The following is a 24,889-nucleotide window of genomic DNA, read 5'->3' on the forward strand; positions in this document are numbered from 1 at the left end:
TCATACCACAATAGTGTTTTGTGTCTGGATACTTTCTCAGCATAATGTTTTCAAGATTCATCAATGTAGCATGCATCAGTATTTCATTTCTTTTTATGGATTAATATTCTGTTGTATGAATATACCAGATTTTGTTTATCCAATTTTTAGCTGGCGGACATTTGGGTTGTTTCTGCTTTTGTTGCTATGCACACTCATGTACAATTTTTTGTGTGGATATGTGTTTTCATTTTTCTTGGATAGATAAATTGCTGGTTCATACGAACTCTGTATTTAACATTTTGAGGAGCTGCTTAACTGTTTTTCAAAGTAGCTGCATCTATATCTCTTTGTTCTAATACCTTAGGTTCACACACAAAAACAAAAACAAAAACTATGGCTCATTAGCTGGGACTGTGTATAGAAAATAGATACTGGAGAGAAAATAGATCTCCAAGTGTGAACTAAATTAGCCATGTGGTTCAAATTCATACTACCTATGCAGTTCAAGAATGTTGAATTGAGAAATTAACAAATTAAAAAAGTAAACAAACAAACAAAAAACTCCAAAAAAACAGCAACCCATAACAAAACATTTAAAAAAAAGAGAGAGAAATTAACATAAAGTGGGTTCAGAACTGGTGAAATCCAGAGGGCTCCATGGACTGGGTGAACTTAAAGGTCTATACCTAGATAAACTATAATTTAGGAGTAAAAACAAAGGAAATGTATTTAAAGACTTACAGGGACTTAGAACATTTACCATCAAAACAATCTTGCTGAAAGACCTATTGAGGAATGTACTTTAAGGAGAAAAATGAACAAAGTTTTCATTGATGGATCAATGGATAAGGAAATTGCAAGGACACACACACACAGGAGGAATATTATTTAGCCATAAAAAGAATAAAAAACCTTGCTATCTGTGCTCACATGGATGGACCTCAAGAGCATTATGGTAAGTTAAATAAGTAGATAGGGAAAAACAAATACCTTATGATCTCTCTCGTACATGGAACCTAAAAACAACAACAGCAAAACGAGCTCGCAGATACAGAGAACAGATTGGCAGTTGTCAAAATTGGGGGTCGGGGTAGATGTAGGAGAAATGGGTAAAGGAGGTCAAAAGGTAAAAAGAAAAAAAAAAAGGCAATGCCAGTGATACCTGATTTACCACTGCATTGTCAGAACTAAACTGTCTATCACAGTAGGTGAACAAACAATTTTTGCTGAATGAATTAGCCAGTCAATTCTTGGTTTAAAAAACAACAAAACAAAAGTGAACCAAGAATGAAATAAAGAAGTGTAAGAAGCAATGGCGAAAAAAGGTTGTTAAACTATGGAGTTCTTGGAATTCCTGTTGTGGCTCAGTGGTTAATGAACCCGACTAGGATCCATGAGGACGTGGGTTTGATCCCTGTCCTGGCTCAATAGGTTAAGGATCTGGCATTGCTATGAGTTGTGGTGTAGGCTGGCAGCTGCAGCTTTGATTCAGTCCCTAGCCTGGGAACTTCCATATGCCTCAGTTCGGCCCTAAAAAAAGAAAAAGGAAAAAAGATTGTTAAAATATATTGATAAATGAGCATACTATGAGACTAGAATACTCTTCTTTTCCAGCTGCCCCCACAGCATATGGAAGTTCCTGGGCCAGGGATCAGACCCGGAGCTGTGACCTGCTACACAGCTCCAGCCATACAGTATCCTTAGCCCACTGCATCAGACCAGGGATGGGAACCAACACCTCCACAGAGGCAAGCTGGATCATTAACCCACTGCACCACAGTGGGAACTGCTGAGACTAGCATAGTCTTTAATTAATTAATTAATTAATTTTGTGCTTTTTAGGGCCGCACTGGTGTTATATGGAGGTTCTGAGGTAGGGGTCGAACCACAGCCACAGAGCCACAGCAACATGGGATCTGAGATGCGTCTGCGACCTACACCATAGCTCACGGCAACACCGGATCCTTAACCCACTTCGTGAGACAAGGGATCGAACCCACAACCTCGTGGTTACTAGTCAGATTCAGTTCTGCTGCATGACAACAGAAACTCTGAGACTAGCATAATCTTGAAGCTAAAAATCCAACAAGGACAGCGAGAGAAGAAGGAAAAAATTACATGCCAATCTGATTCATGAACATACTTGCAAAAATCCCAAATAAAATATAAAGGAATCAAATTCAATTTCACTACCAAGAAGGATTTTTATCACAGGAATGGTTCAACACATTTTTCCCCCTTTTTTGGCCACACTCGTGGCATATGGAAGTTCCTGGGTCAGGGACTGAATCCAAGCCGAATTCAATCCACCTATGCCACAGCTGTAGCAACACTAAATCCTTAACCCTCTGAACTGGGCTGGGGATCGAACCTACACCATCAGCAGAGACAACACCAGATCTTTAACCTGCTGTGCCACAGAGGGAACTCCATCATTAGAAACTTTACTAATATAGTTCAAAACTGTAAAATCATCTCAATATGTATCCAAAAAAATTAAACACACATTCACAATTTAAAACACCTATATGCCAGAGTTCCCGTCATGGCTCATTGGTTAATGAATCCGACTAGGAACCATGAGGTTGCAGGTTCGATCCCTGGCCTTGCTCAGTGGGTTAAGGATCTGGCGTTGCCGTGAGCTGTGGTATATATATAGGTTGCAGACGCAGCTCGAATCCCGCGTTGCTGTGGCTCTGGCGTAGGCCATCGGCTACAGCTCTGATTCGACCCCTAGCCTGGGAACCTCCATATGCCACAGGAGCGGGCCTGGAAAAGGCAAAAAGACAAAAAAAAAAAAAAAAAGCCACCTATATGCCATTGTATAAACATAATCTTGACTTTAGGGGAATGATATATCAGTGAAATACATACAGCCTTGGGTCCTTGGATGGACATGTGGGCATAAGCTCATAATTTTCCAATGACTGAAGTAGACAGATCTTTAGTATAACCAAGAATTATATAGTATGATAATGGATTTGTATGGAATTGAAAATTTCCATAATAAAACATTTTAAAAATTACCTAGAACATGTGTAAAATATTTAGATTTCAGGCCTCACCCCAGAGATTCTAATTTAGTAGGTCTGATGTGGGAATCCAAGAAAATACAACATTAACCACTTCTATCCTCACCTGCTCCCAATTCCTAACCACCCTTCTCCCCATGCAGTTGTTCTCCAGACTACACTCTGAGAAACACTCTAATAAAATGTCTGTTTCATTTCAAGTGATGCTCTGAAACGGACATGTTCTTCATTATAGATACTTAATTGTTATTAGCTTTTTTTTTTTTTTTTTGCTTTTTGGGGCAGCACCCATGGCATATGGAGGTTCCCAAGCTAGGGGTCTAATTGGAGCTACAGCTTCCAGCTTACACCACAACCACAACACCACCAGATCCGAGCCAAGTCTGCGACCTATACCACAGCTCATAGCAATGCCGGATCCTTAACCCACTGAGCAAGGCCAGGATTGAACCTGCATCCTCATGGAAACTAGTCAGGTTCGTTAACCACTGAGCCATGATGGGAACTCCTGTTATTAGATGTTTTCCTTTGATTTTAAATTAACATCCCTGGAGGAATCACCCCTGCCCTCTAAGATGATTGTATTAGCTATAGATCTCTCCAATGCTCCAGAGGTAGTTAAATTTCCAAGAAATCTGTCAATGGACACATTTAGAATGTATCCTATCCACCGTACACATTTAGGTTCAAACAAGGGTTTGAGGAAAACACAGGGTTTTGGACTATTTTAATGATCTTTCCTGCATTTCTGAAGTGTGCATAACCTGCTCTTCATTTTGCCCTCTTCTTTACTCTTTTACGTACTACCTTTTTCAGCTCCCTTCTACAGAGAAAACCTCATGCCCCAAATCCAAGACAGGGCTCTATCTAGAAAGAATGGCATATGGTTTTTTTATAAAATAGGAGGAGCTATTAGAACATATTTTCTCCTATTTTTCAACTCTGATTTAAAGTTTTCAGCAGACAGTCTTTAGAAGACCAGAGTACATCATTTTGAATAGTTGTGTCCTGAATCACAACTTTTTCCACTCTCTTCAAGACCCCTGCCCACCTAATTTGAAGCAGATGATCTTGCCTCCTACTCTTAAAAACAAAACAGAACTCCACAGTAGTAAACCTACCCAAGCTCTTATCTCTTCTACTTCTTTCTTTCTCTCTCTCTTTTTTTTTTTGTCTTTTCTAGGGCTGCACCCGCAGCATATGGAGGTCCTCAGGCCAGGCGCCCAATCAGAGCTGCAGCCACCAGCCTATGCCAGAGCCACAGCAACCTGGGATCTGAGCCAAGTCTGTGACCTACACCACAGCTCACAGCAACACCGGATCCTTAACCCACTGAGCGAGGTCAGGGATCGAGCCCACAACCCCACGGCTCCTAGTCAGATTTGTTAACCACTGCGCCACGACGGGAACTCCATACTTCTTTCTTTCAATCACACTAAAGAAGCAATTCTCTCCCTACTTGAAGCTCACCTTTCCACAAGACCTCTTAATCATATCTTCTTGACCCATCTTTTCTCTCTTTTCTATACTTAGCTTCTTTTTGGAAAGAGTACACTTTGGCCAGACTCTTCAGCTTGTCTTTTCCATGTGTCCTTTTCTTCTTTCTACCACTCTCCTCTTATGTTCCCCTCTATTTCCCTTACCAGCCCAACTTACCTCTTCCCTACAAAAAGCCTCTCCTCTGCAGATCCCATTCTTTCCTCAACATTTTGTAATATGTCTCATCCCTCCCTCACAACTGTTTTGAAAATGCAGGTCACCCTCAACCTCTGAATTAGCAAGCCAGTGGCTCTTTTGTACTCCTTATTTTCCTTGGCATCTTTGTAGAACATGGCCATCCTGACCTCTCCTTCCCCAAAACACTATCTCACCTTGACTTCTATGACATCCTCCCCTCCTTGTTCTGTTTCTCTGATGGCTCCTTTTCAGACCCACTTGATAGAACACCCTCACCTGCCAGTCTCCTAAATGTTAGCATTGCCAAGGCTCTAGAGCACCTCCTTGTAGGGTTTTTGTGAAGGCTAAATGAGATAATGCACAGAAAGTACTTGACACAATGTCTGGCATACAGTAAAGAGCATTCAATAAATGGTTGTGATAATGATATAATAAAGACTTCACATTCTCTTTGAGTGATCTCACCTACTCTCAGTGCTTCAATTCCCATATACAAACTGACTCAAATTATATTAATCTCTAGGATTTGAGATCTCTTTCAAGATACATACCTTCCAATCAGACATTTCTTTTTTTATTCTTTTTAAAATTAAGTTATAGTTGATTTAACAATATTGTGCCAACTACTGCTATACAGCAAAGTGACTCAATTATATATAATATAAATATATTACATATTTTATATATTATATACATTCTTATAATAGATATATGTTCTTTTTAATATTCTTTTCCATCATGGTCTATCCCAAGAGATTGGATATAGTTCTCTGTGCTATACAGTAGGACCTTGTTGTTATCCCTTCCCTACTAACTACAAACTCCCAGTCCATCTCACTCCTTCCCTCCTCTCGCTTGGCAACAACAAATTTGTTTTCTATGTCTGTGAGTCTGTGTCTGCTTTGTAGATAGGTTCATTTGTGCCATATTTTAGATTACATATATAGATATCATATGGTATTTTTTGTTTTCTTTCTGACTTACTTCACTTAGTATAATAATCTCTAGTTGCAGCTATGTTGCTGTGAATGGCATTATTTTGTTTTTTTAATGGTTGAGTAGTTTTCCACTGTATATATGTACCACATCTTCTTAATCCATTCATCTGTCCATAGACATTTAGGTTGTTTCTATGTCTTGGCCATTATGAATAGTGCTGCTATGAACACAGGGGTGCATGTATCTTTTTAAATTATAGTTGTGTCCAGATACACTCCCAAGAATGGGATTGCTGTGATCATATGGTAATTCTGTTTTTAGTTTTCAGAGGAACCACCACACTGTTTTCCATAGTGGTTGTACCAATTTACATTCCCATCAACAGTGTAGGAGGATTCCCTTTTCTCCACATCCTCTCCAGTATTTGTTATTTATAGACTATTTTGTTGTTATTTTAATTTTTATTTGTAGACTTACTAATGATGGCCATTCTTACTGGTGTGAGCTAGTACCTCACTGTAGTTTTGATTTGCATTTCTTTAATTAGTGATGTTGGGCATCTTTTCATGTGCTTATTGGCCACCCATATGTCTTCTTTAGAGAAATGTCTATTTAGGTCTTCTGACCATTTTTCCATTGGGTTGTTTTTTTGTTGATGGGTTGTATGAGTTGTTTGTGTATTTTGGAGCTTAAGCCCTTGTTGGTTGCATTATTTGCAAATATTTTCTCCCATCCTGTAGGTTGTCTTTTTTTTAAGGTTTCTTTTGCTGTGCAAAAGCTTGTAAGTTTGATTAGGTCCCATTTGCTTATTTATTTATTTTTATTTCTATTGTCTTGGGGGACTGACCTATGAAAGCACTATATGGTTTATGTCAGAGAATGTTTTGCCTATATTCTCTTCTAGGAGTTTTATGGCATCATGTCTTATGTTTAAGTCTTTTAGCCATTTTGAGTTTATTTTTGTGCATGGTGTGAGGGTGTGTTCTAATTTCATTGATTTACACACAGCTGTCTAATTTTACCCTCACTGCTTGCTGAAGAAACTGTCTTTTTTCCATTTTATTTTCTTGGCTCCTTTGTCAAAGACTACTTGAACAAAGGCGTCTGGGTTTATTTCTGGGCTCTCTATTCTGTTCCATTAATCCATATGTCTGCTTTTGTACCAATACCATATTGTTTTGATTACTATAGTTTGCAGTATTGTCTGAAGTCTGGGAGAATTACGCATCCTGCTTTGTTTTTTTTTTTCCCCCTTAAGACTGCTTTGGCAATTCTGGGTCTTTTATGATTCCGTATAAATTTTCATTGTTCTAGTTCTGTGAGAAATGTCATGGGAAATTTGATGGAGGTCACATTAAATCTATAGATTGCTTTGGAGAGTATGACCATTTTAACAATATTAATTCTTCCAATTCCAGAGATAGCTTTCCATTTATTTGAATCCTCTTTAATTTCCTTTATTAATGTTTTATAGTTCTCAGCATATAAGTCTTTCACCTCCTTGGACAGGTTTATACCTAAGTTTTGTCGGGGGAGTACAATTTTAAATGGTTTTTTTTTTTTTTTACATTCCTTTTCTGATATTTTATTGTTAGTATACAGAAATGCAACCAATTACTAAATGTTAACCTTGTATCCTGCTACTTTGCTGAATTCATTTACCTGATCTAGTAGTTTTTATGTGGAGTCCTTAGAATTTTCTATATATAGCATCATGTCATCTGCATATAGTGACAGTTTTACCTTTTCTCTTCCAATTTGGATATCTTTTATTTTTTTGTTTTCCCTATAAGGATGCAAATTTCATGATAAAATTTTATACTTTTATAGTACCCATTACATGGCCAATACTATTATAATTTGGGGTTAACATCTTAGTCTCATCCACTACTACTGAGTCTCCAAGTGCAGCACATTCCCGTCAGAGAGCAAAATCCTTCTCCCATACAATCAGATTCAGGGTGGTTAGGGTGATATAATACTTTGATGACTGGTCCCTTGAAAAGCAGGGACATATGTCTTTATAAGGGTATATGCCTTTCCCAATCCACTTCAGAATCACTGCTTGATTGGGAACTCACTAATGGCACTTCTTATGAATTTCAATCCAGTTAAATAAAATTTAATGAAATCATATTTCTACTCACCTCAATACAGTTGGTCTTAAACATTAACTCTATTAATTTGTAAATCCCTAGCCTATGCCTTCTCCATCCACTTGGGGCATGTTCCACAAGCCCAATGGTAGTGAATGGACCACCGGTTTATGCCTGCACACTGTTATATCTGTGCAGACAGTCTCTAAATATGTGTACAAAATATGCCTAATTATTTGCAGGAATGAATATACACTCTCAGTGATTTTCTTTTCTAACAATTATCAAAAGAACTCCTATCTTTTTTTGTGAATAGAACATGTTGAATGCTCATTCATAAAAGAACTGTCACATATTTAAGACATTCAGAAAACATTGCCATTCTCAGGCATTTTAGTGAGTATTTTTGATGCTAAATAATATCATTTTAATAGCTTTCTTTCTAAACACAAGGATCAACTGAAATTTTTCATGAATGTCAATAAGTTAAAATTTTTTTTGTTTGGTCCAAAATATGCTAAAAATTAAACAAAGCCAAATATAAATGTATCAACAACAAACAATATCTTGTATCGAGAGAAAACTTTTCTGGCTTCAGAAAAGAGTTTCTCTTCAATCTCAACATATAAGTGTATGACAGTAGATTTCTGGGGAGTTCCCTGGTGGCCTAGTGGTTCGGATTCAGTGCTTTCACTGCTGTAGCCGGGTTCAATCCTTGGTCTGGGAACTGAGATCCCATATCAAGCCACTGCACACCACAGCCAAAAACCAAACCAAAACAAACAAAAACAACAAAAACCCAACAGAGTTCACACGCTGTTAGGCTGTTATTAAATAAAAATAACTTTAGATGAAAAATTTACTCTCTGAAAATAGGTACTGAGCTGTAGAGAAGAAAGACAGTCCCTTCCTTTCAAAAATTTAGAGATTATTGGGAACCACAAATCAATAAATCAACTAAAGGAAGGGCTAAGGCAATAGCACATGAAAAGGCACAGAGGCCAGAGATAAGACAACTCTTCCCACAAATAGTTTCATGTGGTTAGAGAATGGGAGCAGCTGTGGTAAGGGGAGGTACTGAGGTTGGAGAGAGGAGAAAGGGCTGAATATGCATGCTAAGAGATTTGGATTTTGTTCAGTGATCAGTGAAAAACTCTGGCGGTGAAAAGAAGACTGATGGGGAAGTAAATCAGAGGTAAGGAGATTAGTTGGAGGCTATTTGTAAAAATCCAGCTAAGACATAACAGGGACAAACCTGGAGGAGTTCCCATCATGGCTCAGCAGAAGCAAATCTGACTAGCATCCATGAGGCAGGTTCTATCCCTCACCTCGCTCAGTGGGTTAAGGATCCGACGTTGCTATGAGCTGTGGTGTAGGTTGCAGATGTGCCTCGGATCTGGCCTTGCTGTGGTTGTGCTGTAGGCCAGTAGCTACAGCTCCAATTCAGCCTCTAGCCTGGGAACCTCCATGTGCCATGGGTGCAGCCCTAAAAGGACAAAAAAAAAAAAAAAGGCCAAACCTAAGGCAGTGGGGATGAAGAACAGGAGTTAGGCCTTTCTCTTTATCTAGCTTTAAGAAATTCAATTATGATTTGCCTTTATTTACAATTAAAACATTACTCCTACACTCATATTTTTGGTAACTTGCCAGATATCATTTTCATTAAAAAATATGAATGTATCGATTCCTTAATTTTGAACTTTTTAGGAGTTCTATTAACAATAGACAAGACATTGAAACAACCTAAATGTCAATCAACAGACGAATAAATTAAAATGTGGTGTATATACACAATGGAACACCACTCAGTCATAATAAAGAGTGAAATAATGCCATTCACAGCAACATAGATGCAACTAGAGATTCTCATACTAAGTGAAGTAAGTCAGAAAGAGAACGACAAATACCATAATATCACTTATATGTGGAATCTAAAATACAGCACAAATGAAACTATCTGTGAAACAGAAACAGACTCACAGACATGGAGAACAGAGTTGTGGTTGCCAAGGAATGGGGCGAAGGAGAAGAATGGACTGGGAGTTGGGGGTTAGTAGATGCAAACTATTACATTTCGAAAGGATAAACAATAAGGTCCTACTGTATAGCACAGGTATATCCAATCTCCTGAGATAGACCATGATGGAAAAGAATATTAAGAAGAATATATCTATACGTATGCATAATTGAGTCACTTTGCAGAAATTGGCACAACATTGTAAATCAACTTTAATTTTAAAAAAGAATAAAAAAGAAATGTCTGATAGGAAGATATGTATCTTGAGATCTCAAATTCTAGAGATTAATACAATTTGAGTCATCAATTTGTATATGGGAGTTGAAGCACTGAGGGTGGGTGAGATCACTCAAAGTGAGTATATGAAGCTGGAAGAAAACAGTGAAGTCATTATTATATCATTACCACAACCACTTATTAATGCTTTTCACTGTATGCCAGACATTGTGCCAAGTACTATATATATATATACACATATGTATATGCATATAATATGAAATATATATCTATATAATTGAGTCAATTTGCTGACCAGCAGAAATTTGCAACATTGTAAATCAACTATACTTTAATTTTAAAAAATAAAAACAATAAATAAAATCTCCTTACTATCAGTCTAGGTGATTTAGGTGGCAAAGAAATAACTGTCACAGGATGTCAGCTAAGAAGGATTATGGTGTGAATATGTCATTAAATGTTAATTAAAATAGCACCAAATAGGAGTTCCAGTCATGGCTCAGCAGTTAACGAACCCAACTAGTATCAATGAGAACATGCGTTTTATCCGCGGCCTCATTCCCAGTGGGTTAAGGATCCAGTGTTGCTGTGGCTGTGGTGTAAGTCATAGACGTGGCCTGGATACTGCATTACTGCACCAGAGCTGCAGACTCTGGCCTACACCTACACCAGAGCTCACGGCAATGCCGGATCCTTAACCCACTGATCGAGGCCAGGGATCTAACCTGCGTCCTCATGGATCCTAGTCAGATTTATTCCACTGAGCCATGATGGGAACTCCTGGCCTGGTTTTCAAGGCTCTTCATAAACTGGTCTTAACTTCCCCAAACTAATTTTTCTCTATAACCATATACTATATCAATGATGAGTAACTTTTGACCATTAGCTTCCCAAACTAATTTCAAATGCAGCCTTTCAGCTTGAAGGGTCTGAGAAACTTATTTAATCTGCTGTAAGGGAAATATTCTTCTCTTACTCTGGCTTGATGTATTTCTTTGGTTAAATGTTTATCATCCTTTCTGGGAAAATGTAGGCTCCACAAGGGCAGGAACGGTATTTACTTTGCTTACTGTGTATCTCCAGTGCCTGGCACTCAATATTTACTGAATGAATGAATAAAAGAATGGCTTAAAGCACTAGAAGACTGTAGGATTGGAATGGCCAGACAGTGAGTAGGGGATAGGAGGAGTACTCTAGACTGAACAAGAGCAAAAGTTGAGGTAATATTAAAGATTATGCTTTCTGAGGCTTAAGGGGAAATTAGTTTTATGGGCATTTGTTTATAGAACAAATGGTCAGAACTAAGAAAGGGGGCAGAATTAGAACAGTACTCAAAGAAGATAAACATGGCAGTAACCTGAAGGATGGATTAAGGTGGATGAGGCTGGAGCCAAGGAACTGATCAGGAAAGCCTGGGTGGAGTCAGTGGCCCTGAGAATAGACCAGAGGTAACTCACTGGGGAGACAATGCAGAGGTGGAATCCATTGCTCCTGACAAGTGACAGAAGAGTCAAAGTGGCTCCAAGGTGCCTGGCTTTGAAAACTGTCACAGAGGTGTTGATGGTAAGAGGAAGAGCAATAACAGAAACAGGGAACACATGAACCACACAGGTCACCAGATCTCCAGGAAAATTCACAGAGTTAAAAAAAGAACTATGGTGGTGGAGTTCCCGTCGTGGCTCAGTGGTTAACGAATCCAACTAGGAACCATGAGGTTGCGGGTTCGATCCCTGGCCTTGCTCAGTGGGTTAAGGATCCGGCGTTGCCGTGAGCTGTGGTGTAGGTTGCAGACGAGGCTCGGATCCCACGTTGCTGTGGCTGTGGCGTAAGCTGGCAGCTACAGCTCTGATTAGACCCCTAGCCTGGGAACCTCCATATGCCGCGGGATCGGCCCTAGAAAAAGGCAAAAAGACAAAAAAAACCCAAAAAACTATGGTGGGAACTTCCGTTGTGGAACAGCAGAAATGAATCCAACTAGGAACCATGAGGTTTCGGGTTTGATCCCTGGCCTTGCTCAGTGGGTTAAGAATCTGGCGTTGCCGTGAGCTGTGGTGTAGGTTGCAGACAAGGCTCAGATCTGGAGTTGCTATGGCTGTGGTGTAGGCTGGCAGCTGTATCTCCGATTAGACCCCTAGCCTGGGAACCTCCATGTGCCGTGAGTGCATCCCTAAAAAGCCAAAAAAAAAAAAAAAAAACCCCACAAAAAACAAACAAAAAAACCGCACCACACCTATGGTGGAATGTCAAGAAAAACTCAACATCCATCTATGATGATAAATAAAGTTTATGCTAGACCCTTAAGTTAGATTTTATCCCCCTGAATCTCTTTATCCTCACCAGGGATCAAGTTAACCCTGATCTCATGGGTTTCAAATGTTAGCAATTATTTCAGATCAGACCATACCCAAGCCATTAGTCGGTATTAACTATAAGGACAGGAGAAACAAGAAAAGGATTTTTTTACTGAGCTCTTTCTGAGATTTGCTATGTGAGTCTGCTTTAACGAACTCCATGATGAATTATTTCCTGTCTCAGGACTAAAACATGGTATTTCTTCTGCCTAGACTACTTTCTCCCCACTTCTCAGGACTCTTACTCATCCTTCAGGTTTCAGTTTGTCATTTCCTTAGCAACACACATTTGAAGTCTCCACTGTTATTCTCATCCATAGCAACCTGTTCTTTTCCTTTATAGAAGTTATCACAATTTGTAATTACGTGTTGATGGTATGTTTATTTATGTATTTACTGTCTAACTCTCCCACGTGACTGTAAGCTGCATGTGGGCAGGAACTCTGTGTGTTTTTTTGTTATTGTTGTTTGCTTTTTTAGGGCTTTACCTGCAGCATATGGAGGTTCCCAGGCAAAGGGTCAAATTGGAGCTGTGGCTGCTAGCCTACACCACAGCCACAGCAACGTCAGATCCGAGCCTTGTCTGCAACCTACAACACAGCTCACAGCAATGCTGGATCCTTAACCACTGAATCAGGCCAGGGATCGAACCTGTGTCCTCATGGATCCTGGTCAGATTCATTTCTGCCGTGCCATGACGAGAACTCTGGGAACTATGTTTTATTTACTCACTCCACACCTAACACCTGATAAAAATCTCCTGTCCTAAATGTAGCTGTTCAATGAATGAATAATCGGTCCCTGATCTCATCCACATTTTCTAGCTTCTTTATAAAATAATTTGGTGGATTATCAAAGAATATTGTTAACATTTAAAGTTTAAGAAAATGTTTTCTCATACAAAAATATATCAGACTTCTTTGAAGAAACATTCTCCTCTGAGGTAGTTTTTAGAAGCATTATACATTTGATCAACTAAATCATTTTTAAAAAGTTAAAATAAATCTTACATCAAGGAGATATATAGTCTGTGTCTGCGTTGACTGAGGTATATATTTCACGGAAGTACTTATTATTATATACAATAAAAAACCCAAGTAAAAATTTCCAGGGATCATTTCTTGCTAGCAAAAATATTAATAATGAGGTGATGGTGTCCAGACACATACATAAATCATAGTAAAAAGAACAGTTCCTCTCCTTTCCCTCAAGGTTCTTATACTTATAGAAATGGGACATAAATAAGAAGTCTGAAATAGGAGACATTTGGGAAATTTTTTTCACACTTTTCTCAAATGTACAAGTACTACGCAACCAATTCCTGTGACCTGGGAGGGGATCCCCTTCTAGAACAAAGAGATATTCCAGGGCTCACATCCAGGGCTTATGGCAGGTAACTCAACAAATCATAACCACCAAATCCTCTGTAAAGAGTATCTGCTTTCTGGGAATTCCCTTCATGCTTAGCAGTTAACTAACCCGACTAGGATCCAAGACAATGCGGGCCTCGCTCAGTGGGTTAAGGATCCAGCGTTGCCATGAGCTGTGGTGTAGATTGCAGATGTGGCTCAGATCCCATGTTGCTGTGGCATATATATATATATATATGCTTCCCACTCACACCTACAGACATAAATATATTCTTTGAGAGTACCAAGGATAATAAATAACAAGTGTATGGCTCTCTATGAAATACTTTTCATTCATGATCACAGTTAATTCTTTCAACAAACCTGTGAGGTAGATATTATTATACTCCATTTTACATAAAAAGAAACGGAAGTTCAGAGAGATAAAATGACTTTCCCAAGTTTACTTACCTAGTAATTGCCAGAATTATGGCTCCAAGGAGGCCACAACTCCATAATTTGTGGTCTTTCTACCTTGCCCTCCTTCAGTCCATTCTCCACACTATTACTTGTTTCTGAAATACAAATCTGTTCATGTCCTTCCCCACTTATAATGCTTTAGGAGCTGAATTGTGTCCCCTGAAAATTTATATGTTGAAATCCTAACTATTAGTCCCTCTGAATATAACTTTATTTGAAAACAGAGACTTTAAAGAGATCATTAAGTTGAAATGAGGCCATCAGAGTGGGCTGTAATCCAATCTGACTTGTGCCCTTAAAAGAAGAGGTTATTTATTTATTTATTTATTTTTAGGTCCGCACCTCTGGCATACAGAAGTTCCAGGGTTAGGGGTCGAATCAGAGCTTCAGCTGCCATCCTACACCACAGCCAGAGCAACACAGGATCCAAACCATGTCTGCGACCTACACTGCAGCTCATGGCAATTCTGGATCCTTAACTCACTGACTAGGGTCAGGGATTGAACCCACATCTTCATGGATACAAGTTGGGTCTGTAACCTGCTGAGCCAAAATGGGACCTCCCAAGAATAGGAAATTTAGAAAGAGACACATACAGAGGGATAAGTGCCATCTGCAAGCCAAAGAAATAGGTCTCAGAAGAAACTAAACCTGTGGATACCTTGGATCTTGGACTTCTAGCCTCCAGAATTGCAAGAAAGTAAATTTCTATTGTTTAGGTCCCTGAGTCTATGGTACTTTGTTTAGCAGCCCTCAAAAAGTAACCCAATGCCTATAACATAAAATGTAAACTTAGTGTGGCATTCTAGGTCCTTCATGACCCAATTGCTGTTTCTACAGCATTATTTCTGGCTATGCCCTGTCTCTGATCATAGACTCTAAAACATTAAATGTTTCTTGTCTCCCTATCTTTGCCTGTGGTGCTCTTGTCTCTTTCTCATTTTATCCCCTAAGACTTAGCTCCTTATAGCCCTTGCCTCCACGCTAAATGAATTACTCCTCCTCTACTGTGTGAGGTCCTGGAAAGGACAGACTATCTTACTCATTTTTACACCCCCCAAATCCAACACACTGATCCATTCAAAGGCAGGTATCAATACACACCTGTTGAACTGACCTAAGGATGGGTAGAGAGGGAAGAGGGATAGGGAAATGGTTCTCTGTTATAGTAATCTCCTTGCTCCACAGTGAGGTATCAATTTACCCTTCTTTGTCAAGGCCTCAGGCTGGCAGATTCCTTGTTTAATTTCAAAGTTAAGAAAACACTGGCATTATGGAACTCAGACACTGAGAACATGATTCATGAGTTTCAGCTGTGTCTTTCTCCTCTGGGCTCCAGTTTCTCTTTATTAAGTTCTTTGGATTCCCAATTCTATCTAAATGTGTGTGTTCCTGTCAGGCATAAATAATTACTGGAGGAAGCAGGAATTCTCTTTCTCTCTTCCTCCATTCCCATTTCCTCTCATGCCATTCTTCTTACTCTCTCCTATGATAGAAGGGCTTCCTCTATGCCATCAGGGATGAAAGATGTGGCAGCTTCAGGTTTATATAGTCCCATTTTAGTAACCCAAGAGGAAAAAAAGATTTCATTTCTTCTGGGAAAAGACTGTACTCTAAGCTTCTTCAGTTGCATATCTGCTCCTTGGGCCAATTACTGTTGTAGAGAATGAGGTTCTGTGATTGTCCAGGTCTTAAACAAATTCTTCATGCTGCCCTCCCTTCACTCCCAGCAACACACATAGATACTTTAGCTAGAGGAGGGGTGGTGGTAGATAGGGTTTTTCCAGAAAATTTATTAGTTACAACACAAGTTAAAATGGGTACTGACAAAGACTTATACACAAATGTTTATAGCAACTTTATAATAGCCAGAAACTAGAAATGACCCAATATCCACGAATAGGTGATTAGATGAACAAAATGTGGTATATAAATCTAATTAAAAAAAGAACTATTACAACAACATGGTTGAACTCAAAAAAATCATGCTGAGGAATTCCCATTGTGGCTTAGTGGTAGCAAACCTGACTAGTATCTATGAAGATTCGGGTTTGATCCCTGGCCTCATTCAGTGGGTTAAGGATCTGGTGTTGCTATGGCTGCAGCATAGGCTGGTAGCTCAGCTGCAGCTCCAATTGACTCCTAGCCTGGGAACTTACATATGCCACAGGCGTAGCCCTAAAAAGACAAACAAACAAACAAACAAAAAACCAAAACATGTTAAGCAAAAGAAGCCACAAAAAACAAAACATGTTAAGCAAAAGAAGACACACACAAGAGTATATATATAATTCTATTTCATTAGCACTTTCAAAAAGATATATCTAATTTATTTTGACAGAAGTCTATAGTGGTTGCCTAGGTGTGTGTGTTAGGAGGTTGGAGGAATTTACTGAAAAGGGGGCAGAAGGGAATTTTCTGAGAAAATGGTAAAATTCTATAGATTGAATGGTGATGGTTACATAGGTGTATAAATTTGCCAAGTCACCAAGATGTAAACTTAAAATGGGTGCACTTTATTGTATAAAAATTATGCTTTGATAAAGGTGACATTAAAAACATATATAGATGGAGTTCCCTAGTGGCCTAGCACGTTAAGGATTCAGCATTGTCATTGCTCTGGCTTGGATCACTCCTGTGGCATGGGTTTGATCCCTGGCCCGTATGCCATGAGCATGGCCAAAAAGTAAATAATGAGTGCTAAGCAGCTGTGATAATCAAAATATTGATCTTTCAGGATAAAACCTAGATTCTTGGAACCCCATGCCTCTTTAGTCAGACCTCCAACTGCCCCTGCAGCACGGTCTATCATTGTAGTGCTCTCAATTATAGTTCTCCAAAAATTCCAAGCTGTTTTGCTACCTCTGAGTCTTTACACATGCTGTCCTTCTGTTGACAGTAGTCCAGCAGACAAATAGCTCTTCTTTTAGGACTTAGGTCAAGCATCGTCCGGGCTGACTTTTTATACTGCTTTAGGTTGGAGAACTAATAATCCCTCCTTTTCTCTGTACCATTCCCTGCATATACTATTTTTTTCATTTGTTTGCACACAGACTCCTCTACTAGACTGTAAACTCATGAGGGAATATACAACAGAAGTCCCCTCCATCGAAGTAATTTTAGGGTGTTTCAAACTGAAAAAAAAAATAGAGATTAAGCTTAAATTTCTTAAATGCTTATTAGTTGCTAGAAACTACTAGACTTTATCACTTCTTGGTTGGAACTATTTGGTCTATGGCTGTTTTATCAGTTTCAGAGGAAATCTATAAGCTAAGACAATACAATTCAGCAACATTTTGCATTTCTCTAACATCTTGAACATTATCCTAAAACATTTTTTTAATTATGAAGAGCTTTCCTGCTAATTATTAAATCCATATGTATTTCAATGGAAATTTAATCCCTGTTTGATTCATTCACACTCAATCCATCACAGTTTTACTTTTAAGAGCTATTTGATGTTCAAGAAGCCATTAGAACCCCCATAATGCCCATTTCTGAGAAAAAGAGGATGTGGGTAAAATTAAGCAAAACCAAATGTTAACAAAATCCCCAAGGATTTAGCAGAATCTTCATGAGGAAAGTTATGCTACACTGTTTTGACTTTCCAGACTCCAAATACGTCTGTGTTGACTAGAGAGGCCCTCACATCTTTATTATGTATTTTCTCCCAAGGGACTGTGAGGAGATGAGAAAAGGAATGATTTGTTTGGCATTGTGTTTCCATCAATATTTCAGTCTAGATTTTCTGAAAACCTCCCTGCTATAAAACATTTAAAATTGCTGACTAAAATACCATGAATATTATTTTAAATGTATATTTATGCTCCTAAGAAATTTTAAAGGACTACAAAGAAAGTGTGAGTTAAAACTTAGGATAAATAAGAATTGATCCTATAGATAAGGAAGTGGAAGAGGCTGCTTGTCTCAGTAACCAAGGACCTGGTGTTTTAAAAGACATGGGAACAGAAAATGAAGCAGGTTGCTGAGGAAAAATTGGGACCAGAGTTTTTCTACGATTAAAGAGGAATAACAAAGAAGTATGTATGTTTTAGCTTGCTCTGCATGAAAAAAAGTCTTCCTCAAGAATTTGTAAGCATAGGAGTTCCTGTTATGGTGCAGTGGAAACGAATCCTACTAGTATCCATGAGGATACGGGTTCAACCCCTGGCCTCGCTCAGTGGATTAAAGGATCCGGCATTGCCATGAACTATGGTATAAGTTGCAGATTTGGCTCAGATCTGGCATTGCTGTGGCTGTGATGTAGGCCAGAAGCTGTAGCTCTGATCTGACCCCAGCCTGCGAATTTCCACATGCTACAGGTGTGGCCCTAAAAAGTTTAAAAAAAAAAAAAAAAAGTGTAACCACAGGCCTACCCTCAGGCGGGTTTGAGGATCATATTTACACTAATTACATGTTTTTAGGACCTTCATTTAGGCATTTGAAAAGAGCAAACACTAAATTTCTCTAGAGAGGAAATCTCAACCCAGATCATACAAAATTTACAGAAATAAAGTCCTACCAAAGATGGGCTCTTGGGAGTTCCCAACATGGCGCAGTGGAAATGAATCTGACTAGCATCCATGAGACTGCAGGTCCGGTCCCTGGCCTCGCTCAAGTGGGTTAAGGATCCAGCATTGCTGTGAACTGTGGTATAGGTCACAGACGCATCTGGGATCTGGCATTGCTGTGGCTGTGGCATAGGCCAGCAGCTGTGGCTCTAATTAGACCCCTAGCTTGGGAACCTCCCTATGCTGTGGGTGGAGCCCTAAAAAGCACATATAGACACCCCCACACACACACACATGATGGGCTCTTAAAAATTACAAAATGTAATTCAAATATTATAAAATGTACAATGAGGAGTTCCTGTTGTGGTGCAGTGGAAACGAATCTGACTAGGAACCATGAGTTTGCGGGTTCAAGCCCTGGCCTTGCTCAGTGGGTTAAGGATCTGGCATTGTCGTGAGCTATAGTGTAGGTCGAAGACACGGCTCAGATCCCTTGTTGCTGTGGCTGTGGCACAGGCCAGAGGCTGTAGCTCTGATTCAACCCCTAGCCTGGGAACCTCCATATGGCAGGGGACTAAAAAAAAAAAAAAATTACAAAGAAATAGTCCATAAAAAGCAAGAATCAGCCTATGAGCTCATCAATAGACATCATTAAGACAGTGAAAAGGTAAGGCACAGACTGGGGGAAAATATTCATAACACATATCTGTCAAAGAACTTGTATCTAGAATATCTAAATAACTCAGACTAATTTATAAAAAAGAGACCACAACCTAATTTAAAAACTTGAGCGAAAGGTTTGAACAAACACATCACAAAAGATATCTAAATGGCTTATAACAAACAACTGAAAGATACTCAATATCCTTACTCAGAACCAAAGTGAGATACCACTACATACCATTCACCAAGTGTAATGGCTACAATTAAAAAATGGACAATACCATTGTTGAATATGTAGATTAACTGGAATGCTCATACATTGTGGGTGGGAGTGCAAAATTATAAAACTTCTTTAGAAAACTGATTGGAAGTTAAGTATTTTTCAAAATTGATGTAAGAAACAAAACCACTTAGGAAGACTAATGGATACTGAGCATAAAAATAAACCTAAATGCATACATAGATATATTAGAGTGAAATTAACAAAAACTAAGGGGATGTTCTCATTGCAGCTCAGCAGGTTAAGAACATAATGTCTGTGAGGATACGGGGCTGACCCCTGGCCTCACTCAGTGGGATAAAGATCCCACGTTGCTGCAAGCTGTGGCATAGGTCATAGATGTGGCTTGGATCCTATGTTGCTGTGGCTGTGGTGTAGGCCAGCAGCTGCAGCTCTGATGTGACCCATAGCCTGGGAACTTCCATGTGCTGAAGGTACAGCCCTTAAGAACAAAAACAAAAACAAAAAACTGACAGAAGATGTTAACACAATTAGACAAGGTCTAAAAACATGAACTGCCCAGTAGTAGCAAGAATCTCTAATGCCCAGATTGTGACCTTTTTTTTTGCCTTTTTTTTAGGACCGCATCTGTGGCATATGGAGGCTCCCAGGCTAGGGGTCTAATCAGAGCTACAGCTGCTGGCCTACATCACAGCCACAGCAACGCCAGATCTGAGGCGAGTCTGTGACCTACACCACAGCTCACAGCAATGCCGGATCTTTAACCCACTGAGCAATGCCAGGGATTGAACCTGCAACCTCATGGTTCCTAGTTGGATTCGTTTCTACTTCGCCACAACAGGAACTCCCAGATTGTGATCTTGAACTACCATTTCCCACTAAAAAAACCTAGGATGTCTCAGAGAAATAATTCCAGACCAGGGACAGGAAAAGTACAACATGAATCTGGAACATTTTGTTATACTATCTAGCAAGGAATCTGTCAAAGGACTCATCACGTCAAAAGGACTCAGGAGGGAATTCCCGTCGTGCTCAGTGGTGAATGAATCCGACTAGGAACCATGAGATTGTAGGTTCCATCCCTGGCCTTGCTCAGTGGGTTAAGGATCCAGTGTTGCCATGAGCTGTGGTGTAGGTTGCAGACGCGGCTCGGATCCCGCGTTGCTGTGGCTCTGGTGTAGGTCGGCGGCTACAGCTCCGATTCAACCCCTAGCCTGGGAACCTCCATATGCCATGGAAGCGGCCCTAGAAATTGCAAAAAGACAAAAAAATAAAATAAAATAAAAATAAAACACAAAAAACAAAAGGACCCAAGAAACAACTTGAATAGCTTACTGAGCAAAAATGGGACAACTGGAGTGTCCATATAAGTGCAATGGATTAAAATTGATCAAATATGCTTAAATCTTTGAGCTCACAGTGATATTTTAAAAAGCTGATCACATTTGGAGTATGATAGGAAACCAATTCATTATCTTGAAAACTGGCAAACAAAGGGAAAGGGTTAAGCATTTATTCTGCCTTTCCAATATGAATTGTACTATTGGGTATGTACGTAGTTGCAAGCATCTCTTTATAGATGTATTTCAGCAAATAAGTAAAAAGAAAGGATTAGGAATTAACCAGTTTTCAATCCCCTGTGAATTGGATTTAGGCAAAGAGCAACAGTGGCTGCTAACCTCTCACAAAGAAAGGGACAACCAGGCAACCATACATAATGTGTAGACTCGTCAAAGGAATCACTTGAGTCTGATAATGCCTTTGCATCTTGCTGCTAATTTGTACACAATACAAAAGACATATGACAATGCTGACCAGTCCTTGAAATGCAGTTAGTAAAGTCCAGATTGTGGGAACTCTACAAGTCAAATGGACCAGGTTCTTCAACAGATAAATTTTAGGAGTTCCCACTGTGGCTCAACGGTAATGAACCCGACTAGTTTCCACGAGGATGCAGGTTTGATCCCTGGCCCTGCTCACTGGGTTAAGGATCTAGCATGGTCGTGAGCTGCAGTGTAGGATGCAGATATGGCTCAGATCTGGCACTGCTCTGGCTGTGGCATAGGCAACAGCTGCAGCTCCAATTTGACCCCTAGCCTGAGAGCTTCCATATGCTACAGGTGAGGCCCTTAAAAAAAAAAAAAAGATAAATTTTAAGGAAAGGAAAAGGATGGAGAAGAAACCATAAATTAAAAGAGATTTAAAACACAGAACAAAGAAATATTAATTTTTTTAAAGGGCAAGATTAAACTACAGTATAACACTCAGGCAATAAGACAATAAAGAAACGTTAGGGAATTGTTGCCATACAAGTTTGGATAGTGGTTTTTTTGAGAGAAGGAAGGTGCTTATAACTGGGATAAGGTACAAGGAAGTCTTCTGAAGGAGCTAACAAAGTTATATTTCTTGACCTGGGTATTGGTTAAAAAGCAGTTCACTTGGTAATAATTCACTAAGGTCTCTGTGTGTGTTTTTCTGTATCTGTTTTATTTTATAACAAAAACTACTGGAAACAAACAAAAACAACCAGAGATTGTTGCACAGCATGGTAAACATACTAAAACCACTGAAATACATACTCTCAACCTCATTGATAATTAAATAATTGAAATTAAAACAGTAATAGGAATCATATTGGCAAAATTTTTAAAAATGATACCCATATGTGAATATGGGGGAAAGAGTCATTTTCATGTACTTTAGGTGGACATATAAACTGATTCAAATGTTAGTGGCAATGTAAGCTGATTCAACTTTTCTGAAAGGCAATTTGGCAGTAACATCCAATTTTACATATCATTCATTTTGATTCAGGAATTCTCCTTTATCTCAATGAAATAATCAATAATTCCACAAAGATACATGAATATGAATAAAAATGTTAACTGCCTTTTGTTACTCACAATTCCAAAAAACTGGAAACAACCTAAATGTCCATTAAAGGAGGACTTGTTAAATACATTGCAATATATCTGTACTATGATATATAGAGCAGCCACAAAATCTGGAAACATAAATTTATTTTTTCTTGTTTTCTTTTTTGGTTGTCCTTCGGCATATGGAGTTCCTGGACCAGGGATCAAATCTAAGCCACTTTTGCAACCTATGCTGCAAAAGTCAGATCCTATCTGGCAAAGTCAAATCCTTTAACCCACTGTGCTGGGGCTAGGGATCGAACCTGCATCCTGGTGCTGCAGAGACATCACTGATCTTGCTGCACCACAGCAAGAACTCCCTGGAAAACATACATTTATTAAAAAATCAGATACATACTCACCTCCTTGGTTAATTCTTCTAGTGTATACCAAAGGAACAGGCTTATTCAGTGAAACAAAGGCCATAATCAACTGAAGGAATGCATTTCAGATGAATGTGTAGAGACTGATGGAAATACTGTGTTTATGTACTATTTTACTGCAATTTTGCACATCTCAATGAACTACACATTGTTAATGAAGGACAACACATTGAATACACCATGAAATATCACTGAACATATCATGTATTGTAATGTCATATCGATAAGTCAATTATCTGCCTATTTTTCCAGACTCTATGTCCCCCCCTTTATTACACAGTAATAATAAAATCTGTTAGTACTGACATGGTCTTTTTGCCTTTTCTAGGGCCACTTCCCGAGGCATATGGAGGTTCCCGGGCTAGGGGTCGAATTGGAGCTGTAGCTGATGGCCTACGAAGGAGCCACAGCAACTAGGGATCAGAGACGTGTCTGCAACCTACACCACAGCTCACAGCAATGCCGGATCCTTAACCCACTGAGCAAGGCCAGGGATTGAACCCACAACGTCATGGTTCCTAGTCGGATCCGTTAACCACCGCACCATGATGGGAACTCCTATTGTTTCATTTTTTATGAGCCTTTATTTCCTCTATAACCAGAAAAAAATATATAAATTTCCATTTTGGAAAACTTGAAGAAGCAATAGGTAACACCATGTTTGGGGTTGAATGAGAGTTTTAGTTTGTTTGTTTTTTGTCTTTTTAGGACCGCACCCTTGGCACATGGAGGTTCCCAGGCTAGAGGTTCAATTGGAGCTACAGCTGCTAGCCTACACCAGAGCCAGAGCAATGCAGGATCTGAGCGCATCTATGACCTACACCACAGCTCACCTTAACACCGGATCCTTAACCCACTGAGCAAGGGCAAGGATCGAACCCGCATCCTCATGGATGCTAGTCGGATTCGTTAACTGCTGAGCCACAACAGGAACTCCTGAATGAGAGTGTTTAGTGTCTATCAACTGGCCAATGCTTTGTTCCAAGCTGTCTCTGTTCGAATGCTAGGACTGGGGCAAGGGAAAGGAAAGACGTATTAGTGAAAAGTCAGAAAGTAAGGATAAAGGACTCCAGTCTTGAGACAGAAAAAGGAAAGCTTAGAAAAAGAAAGCTCATTTCTTTTAAAACTGAGCAGTAGAATTAGAATATAAAGAGCTTAGATCTACCTGGAGGGAAGGTAAAATTACCACGGTACTGGATTGCTCTTTTCTCACATTTCTTTCTGACCTCTAATTGTGCTTAACCCCAGTGGAGGGTGGAGAAGGAGATGATGTTGGTCAGAATTCTTTAACCTTTCACTCTTCAGGAGTCAAATGCAGGACCAATCAAGCATTAATTGATAAGAGGGAGCAGGGTGTTTCTGTAGGGCCTAGCCAGTGGTCATCTTAGCCATGGCTATTTGGTCTTCAAGGTCCTCATCCTAGAATCCAGGTCTATGGAACTTTCTCAACCTGTTACACTGAGAATTCATGAGGTTTACTATCCCTGGCTAACCTACGTACAGGGCTAGATTTTATTATTGTCTTTCTCACTGGATCCAATTTGCAATTCAGAGTTGGGTTTTTTAAAAATAATTGCCTATCATCCTAACTTCTCTATCTTCCTTTTCAACTTGTGTTGCTGGTTTTTTGTTTCTTTGTTGTTTTTAATGGCCATACCTTCAGTATATGGAAGTTCCTGAGCCAGGGACTGAATCTGAGCCATAGCTGTGACCTAGAGTACAACTGTGGCAATGCCAGATCCTTTAACCCATTGTGCTGGGCCAGTGATTGAACCCTCACCTCTGCAGTGACCTAAGCTGTTGCAGTCAGTTTCTTTTCTGTTTTCTTTTTCTTTCTCACAGCAACTTGGATCTGAGCCGCGTCTGCAACCAACACCATAGCTCAGGGCAACACAGGATCCTTACCCACTGAGTGAGGTCAGGGATTGAACCTGCATGCTCATGGATACTAGTCAGGTTCCTTATTACTGAGCTAGAACAGAAATTACTGCAGTCAGATTCTTAACCCACTGCACC

At 39.4% G+C, this 24,889-nt stretch overlaps 1 protein-coding gene across 2 annotated transcripts in view; it reads right to left on the bottom strand.

Moving 5' to 3' along the window:
- Nucleotides 1-24,889, bottom strand: part of ASIP (agouti signaling protein) — a 185,404-nt gene that overhangs the window by 114,807 nt on the left and 45,708 nt on the right. The gene's annotated exons all lie outside the window — the stretch shown is intronic.

Source organism: Phacochoerus africanus, chromosome 3 (assembly GCF_016906955.1).
Source record: "Phacochoerus africanus isolate WHEZ1 chromosome 3, ROS_Pafr_v1, whole genome shotgun sequence".
In the NCBI taxonomy this organism is placed as follows: domain Eukaryota; kingdom Metazoa; phylum Chordata; class Mammalia; order Artiodactyla; family Suidae; genus Phacochoerus; species Phacochoerus africanus.